Below are 7,286 nucleotides of genomic sequence, written 5' to 3'. Positions count from 1 at the left end.
TATCTGTGCTGTGCAGTGGCTTTGGAGCCTGGCTTCACAGCCACTGTGAAACCAAGTGGAGCAGAGAGCATCCTGACAAATGAGCAAGGCTTGCCAGCATCAAGGAATTTAGAGGAGGGGATGCTGTGGCTCTGATGCTTTGTACCCATGCTGCCCACATAAAAACAGGAAACTTAGGATAAGTAAATATTGCCAAAATCTCTCTGCCTAATCAAAAAGCAAACCTAATTTTAATATTTTACAGCAAAAATGTTTTCTCATATTCATTTTTTATGAATATTATATTTTTATGTTATCTTTTTGTTAGAACAGCTATTATTTAAAATTTCATTAAAAATTATTTTATACTAACTTGTATTTCTTTTAAATAAATGTTCAACCACAAATCTCTTTTTATTAGCTGCATGGACATACAGTGTGTACAAATCTATACATTTTTATTCTCCTTACATATGTTTTGCATTTGCAGTAAACGGCAGGAAATCATAGGTGTGGTCAAACAAGCTGGGTTAATAAACATATACATATTTAATATTTTCTTTATACATTGAGGCAAAGGTTTCCTTAAGCTGCCTGCCTTTATTTGTGTGAGCAAGATGAAGATGTGCAAGAACTGACTACAAGATGCCATGAAGCTATACAATGATTCTCTTCAGATTGCTAAATCTGTCTTGTTATTTTAGAATATTTCAAGACATCATCACTTGGTGGGTTTGTTTGTTTGTTTGTTTTCTGATCCTGGGCCTGCCAAACAACAAATATGACACAGATCTTGCAACTACCTTATGTGACAGCACTTTTGAAAGCATTATTGAGACTCTGCTGGATGTATTACTGCCTTAATGGTTTCTGTTGGTTTTTTTTTTTTCATGCTCCCAGGAGAGTGGAAATTGCAGCTCAATAATACAGGTTTTTAATTACTTCTTAGCACACCAATCCAGTGAGGTTGTAGACCAAAGATGGTTGTTCTTTTCTGAGCAGGTGGAACACTCTAAATGCTACACAGAAGACTGAAAATTCAGCCTGTAGAAAAATGGAGACTTCAGCAGTTATTCCTGTTCAATTTAGGGAAAATGTATCTAAAATTCAGAATTTCTTAAATGAAAATCCTGGGAAAACAAATATTTTGAAACATTCTATTTTGTTTCCACTCGGTGTGTAAGAAAAACTACAAACTTTCAGATCAGAAGTGCCAAAACAGGTTGCTTTATTCTTGACACCTCTTTTGACTTTTAACTAAATGATATTTCAATGAAAGCAGAGTATTCCAGCTTTTGGCTGAGAAAGGCATTGTTAGGCAAAAATATTTTCTTTTTCTTAAAAGACAGCATTATTTCTATTTGGTTTAGTTGGCCTTGCTAGAAAATCCCTTCTCCGTCATGTCCGGACTCTGCTATTGGAAGCAAGCTGAAAAACCTTTGGGTCTGACTCCACAGAAAGGCTCTGTGGCAGGTGTCTTCAAAGGACTGCATAATTTCTCTGTATTTATCAGTTTCTCTGGGTCTGGATTGAAGGCACTTGAGACAGTAATTCATGTTTGGACTCAGGTGTTTATTATTTCTTATCAGTGAAACAGTCTCACTACTGTGAGTTCAGCAGCTTTTCATTAGAAGGCTCAAAATGGCCAACAATCTCTTGTTCCAAAGTCTTTTAAGACTAAACTATCCAATTAAGAACTGATACCTGGATTATTTTCCCTTTTAATCCAATGACTGATCCCAAAGAGCTGCAATAGGGACTTTTCTGCCCCATTACAAAATGCCACCCAAACCCATGGAGAAGAAGGAAGAAGAAGCATGAAGAAAAAACCCAGGATGACACCCTGTGCCCTCCATCTTGCTTCCATCCACAACATCCTAAAAATCCCAAAACCTTAATTTCCCACCCAGTGATACACCTAAACTGCTCTCTATAATCTATTTCACACTTTTGTGGATTCCAGTCTGTCTTGAAGTCTGGGAAACTTTCTCCATGGATGAGGGTCAGAGTCAGTGCTGGCCTGGGTCAGGGCACCCCAGAGCAGACACAGAAATATTCCCTGTGGTGCCCTGGGTTTCCACATGTATTATTTGTGCGTGCCTGCCTACAAAGCTGCAGTCCTGAAGCATCTCTGTAGAACTCTGAAAATAATGAACTTTCCCTCCATAAAATGCTTTTACCAGTCCTAGCATTTCTACAGCTTGCTGCATATCAGACATCCCCCCTGGTAGGCAGATGTGATAATACATCAGAGGCTCTGGACTCAGCTCTGGGAACACCCAAACTGGAGGCAGTTCAGGTCTCATCTCAGGGTGACCAAGAAGGGGTGGAACCCTAATGAAAGTGGTATGGCCTGAGCACATTCACCATAGGAAACTGCAAGAGGCAGCACTGAGGTTCATTTGAACACCTTCTGCTGAACTGTCTGCAGTGCAGTGAAAATGGAACCATGCTTAGCAGTTTTGCTGAAAAAGAAGCCTTCTGATTCAGACAGTCCTGTGAGAGTCACCAACTTCTATTGAAAATAAAATGCCAGTTTCAAGTCCCCATACATCTGGAAGAAAGCTGGACAGCATAATGTAATGGCATTGTTATGGCCCAGAAAGTTAAAAGTGAAAAGTCTCATCACAGGCAAACAGCTGATTAACTAATATTTGACTCACAAAAATTTTTACTTTTTTTCCCTGAAATCACTCAGTTTTTCGTGCTTGACTAATGCTTTGTGAATGCTAAAGATTAAATATTAAATTCTGGATCCTCCGATCCTGTATGCTCAAACATTGTACTAAAATATAATGATCCTTAATGTGGTCAGGGTTCTCAAAAGCAGTAATCCTTCCTTTAGCAGAACTGCCCTGGTCCATTTCCAGAAGGCCTCTCCATCTTTGGAGCCAAAGGTGTACTTGGCCCCTTTGAAAACTTTGCTGTGTTGCATAGAATATTCTTATACTATACATGTCTTTGAAGTATGTTATAGCCCAAAAACATTTAAAGTAATTTTCTTTATGTTTTGAGGTACCTAAGCAATGATAAAATCGATGAGGACCTGTAGAAGGGCAGATTTAGGCAGTATACTATGCACTATACACAATGAATTGCAAAATTTCATGATGCAAAATAACACTGTAAGCTATTGGGGCACTGTTTCCTGTTTATAATCCACATCTGATTGCTGTACTGCAGAAACAGACTTAAAAGCTCCAGAACCCCCTAAAGAATTTATTATTTTTAGGTCTTTGGAGGCTTTGTGATCTTTAAATCCAGCCATATTTTTTTAGCTAAATCTGGTTGTGTGTAACTGTTAGTAACAATGAAATATTTTTAATACCTAAAAGAAGCTTTTAGTTTGCATTACAGCTTAGCACAGCATGCACAACACATAGCTGAGCAAAAGTAGTTTTACCACTCATGAAAACAGTCCTATATTGGACAGGAATTCCAATGATAAAGTCAGTAGGCTTACCAGCACTTTTATTTCTTTGCTGTAAAATGAAAATACAGCTAAATACACAGATAAATAATGCTTACTATTGCTGGGGAAACAATTTCCTTTTCAGCTTTTTATACATTGCCATAAATCTTAAGATATAGTTTTCAGAGTTGCACAGGGTATTTGACTATATCCTTCTTATTTAAATTGCAAATGAACATATAAATGCCAAAGGCCTGGATTTTTAAAGCACCTTGAGGGACTGCTAATCTTATTCATGATTCTTTTTCCCATTTAGGGAAGAAAATATTTGAAGTTAGGATACTAGCAGTGGTGTCCAGAAATATCACAATCTTGAAAGTATTTTTCTCTCTGTAAGACAGAAAAATATCATAAAAGTATATACTAGTGACTAAAAAGCCTCATTTATAAATTAAACAGTGGTCACTACATTGCTAAAGCTACTATGGCCTGTAACTGTGATTAGGACCCCCTACACCAAGAATTGTACATACAGTGTAGAATAAACCATACCCCCAAGAAAGCATAAAATCCCAGAGAAATGCAGAAATGAAACATGAATGAAAGCATTGCCCTGATAAGCTCACATATGGGAGACTGAATGAACTGCTGTGGAGGCTCCTAAAGCACCACATATTAAAAATACTTATTATGGCTTCATCCTTTGTGCCAAGATTTACTTCATTTGGGAATTTAAGTGCCATGTAAAAAAATTGGTTACTTTAAAAATAATGAGACATTTTATTTCTATTTAATAGGAATCCAATAAGTTTGACATCTTCACTGTTCAACAGAAAGCCATTTTATATTCAGTTCCACTTAGAGACTGCAGTGGCAAGGGTTCCTTGGGTCTCATGATGCCAGCCTGGCAGATCCTAACTTGTTTTCTTTGCCAATGTGTGGAAATCACAAAGTTACCTGGGACTGGCACACCACAAAAAAAAGTCAGGCTTAGTGACAATGTGCTGTGCAAAGGCAGAAGTACTGACCAAGGAGCTGTAAAATGCCAAGAGGAAATCATGATGAGAAAGACGTAGCTCGAACTCATGTCATTCCTGGGAATTAAAAAGATGACAGGCACACTGATGCATTGCTTCCCACAGTTCACTCCTGAACTCTCCATGGGAATCAGGCATTGCAGCTTTTGCTTTCTGACTTGAGGCCAATCTTCTTTCAGAACAGAGTAGAATCAGGTGCTCAAAAATTAATCTAATAACTCAGTATTAGTATTAAAAATTAATCTAATAACTACAACTAATGTAGGCTACAGACTTGAATTCCCTTCCTTCCTTCCTTCCTTCCTTCCTTCCTTCCTTCCTTCCTTCCTTCCTTCCTTCCTTCCTTCCTTCCTTCCTTCCTTCCTTCCTTCCTTCCTTCCTTCCTTCCTTCCTTCCTTCCTTCCTTCCTTCCTTCCTTCCTTCCTTCCTTCCTTTTTTCCCTCTCTTTGCTTCCCATTTCTCATTCCCCTTTCTGTTCCTCTCTCCCTCCCTCTCTCCCTTCTGTTTTTAGCCACCAGCCAGTAAAACCCTGTACAATAATCCATTGTCAGCCTCCGTTGCCTTTGCTGCCCCAAGCTGTGCTGAACAATTAAAAATTCATGGAGGTCTGCAAGAGAGAGGGCAGGTTTGAGACAAGGGGAGAGCCTACAGTCCAGTGAGAGCATTAAGTCAGGGAGGGTGAGATTTGCTTCTCCTTTCCAATCAATAAGTAATAAAAGAATTTAATTATTTATTGAAGTAGATATTAGGAAGCTGATCTCTCTTCTCCATGTGACACCGATATGTTACTATTTCTGGCCCTCATTTCTGGAGCGAATTATTTATATATATAAACTGCCTGTGAGACTTTGAGTTTATTTATGTGGTGTCACACGTAAGGGGAAGATTGTTCCACATTCATGTACGCTATGATGGGCTCTGAGATCAGCACTACCATTTAGAAACAAGGCATTGGAATCATAATATAGAGATGCATGCTATGTCCAGTGCTCAGCAAAGGTCAAAAAGAAAATCAAACATTTGAAATTACATTAATAGGAAAAGATAATGAAAGAAAACAGTATTAAACCATTGAATACATCCATGGTTCAATACCAGAAGTGTCATGAACAGTTATGGTCCTCTGACCTCACAAGATATATACTGGAGCTAGAAAACCTTCAGAGACAAGGAATTCTAAAGAATAGAATGACTCAAGCAGACAATGACCTTCAACATGGAAATTAGGGCAGCTAAATCAAGACAGAAGTCTTCAAAATCATGTGTAGGATAGTGAACTGTCATTTGTCTTATCCAACATAAGAAAATCAGGACCATCATATTAGGGTGGGAGAGGCTGACAAAAACCAACCAAACAAAAAACCTGAAACAAACAAAAAAATCCCAAAATATTAAAAGCAAGAAGGAAGTTATGGTTGTATTAGGCCTGTGAAATTGTTTGCTTTAGGGTATCTTGGATGACAAAATATATTTTGCCAAGAGGAGACTAACAAGCCTTTGGGAGGGAGATTAATTGATGATTACTAAGTGGACAAATACCAGCAGGCTTTGGGAATTTTCCAAGCTGAAAATTGTTGGAAGCTGGAAGAGTATGACCAGGGCAATTACTGCATATTCCTGCCTTCTTTGAGCTCTTCCACAGGAGCTCACTTTCTCCACTGTTGGAGTCGGAGCAGTAAGATGTGGTCTGACAAGGACAGCAATTCCTGTCCTCTGTGATCTTCCTTGTGCATGGATCTGCTTCAGCAGTAAAGATGAAAGAACTGGAAAAAAATATCCTCATATCCAGAAAAGAAAGGGTAGATGCCTTGCATCACACTTCAATGACCTTCAGGACATGCACAAGAACACACAAGAAGCCTATATAACTCTATGGAGCTCAGTTTCAATCTTTCAAATCTCAGAATAATTCTTTAGTCATTGTCCAGCAGAGTTTGTTACTGAAAATTCTGTGGAATAAACGACATAATTTTGTTACCTGATAATTTTGTAGCCTAAAAGCTAACAGCAGTAAAACTTTCTGGTGTACACCCATTGATTTGTTGAAATATGTGTGGGTCAAATGATTCATCTTGATCCTCACAGACGTTTCTCATACTCTTGAAACTCAGAGGATGCACTTGGTTATTTAGAGATTAAAACTTTTTTTTTCACCACCAGAAAACATATGGGCAAAAAAGAGAACAGATACTGTTGTACCTGCCAGTCTGAATCAGCAGTTATGGAAAGCTGCCTGCTGTTGCCATACTTGGTGTGGACCTGAAATCCAAATAAAGACATACACGTTGATTCCAAAGCACAAGCAGACCCAGTTTTAATAATCACTTGGTCAGAAACATTTGGAGCAAGCCCTATTCAGTCTGAAGATTAATTCTTAGGAATTCTGCCTTATAAATTCACCGTAAAAAAAAGCCAAAGACTATAATTTCCTCAGCAGAATCCAGCTTACTAAAGAAAACAATAATAGCATCACATTGTGGATGTGATGTTGAGAAGCCTGCATTAAGAATATTTCCCAAAAGTATCTTTTTCCTTTTAGAAGTAATCTCACATGTTGCAGAGATAAACTTGTGAATCCAGATATGTACTCTGGTGCTCTTCAGACAAACACATTGCATACTCACTTCCATTACATGATCAAGCTCCATCTTAAAAATATTAAGGTTTCTTTCCCTCAACAACCATACAGAAAATTGCTTTAGGATCTTGTTGGTCAGACAGTTGGACAACTGATTAACTTCTATTAATATAAGCTAGTTTATAATTTAATTCTTATCTTGCACTGTTTCAGGCTTCAGACACTTCCCACATTTGTGTTGCTGCTAAAGGATATTGAGATACGATAGATTTTCAGATTT

The sequence above is a fragment of the Molothrus aeneus genome, chromosome 6 (genome assembly GCF_037042795.1).
Source record: "Molothrus aeneus isolate 106 chromosome 6, BPBGC_Maene_1.0, whole genome shotgun sequence".
NCBI lineage: Eukaryota > Metazoa > Chordata > Aves > Passeriformes > Icteridae > Molothrus > Molothrus aeneus.
Note: the sequence above shows the minus strand (reverse complement) of the source record.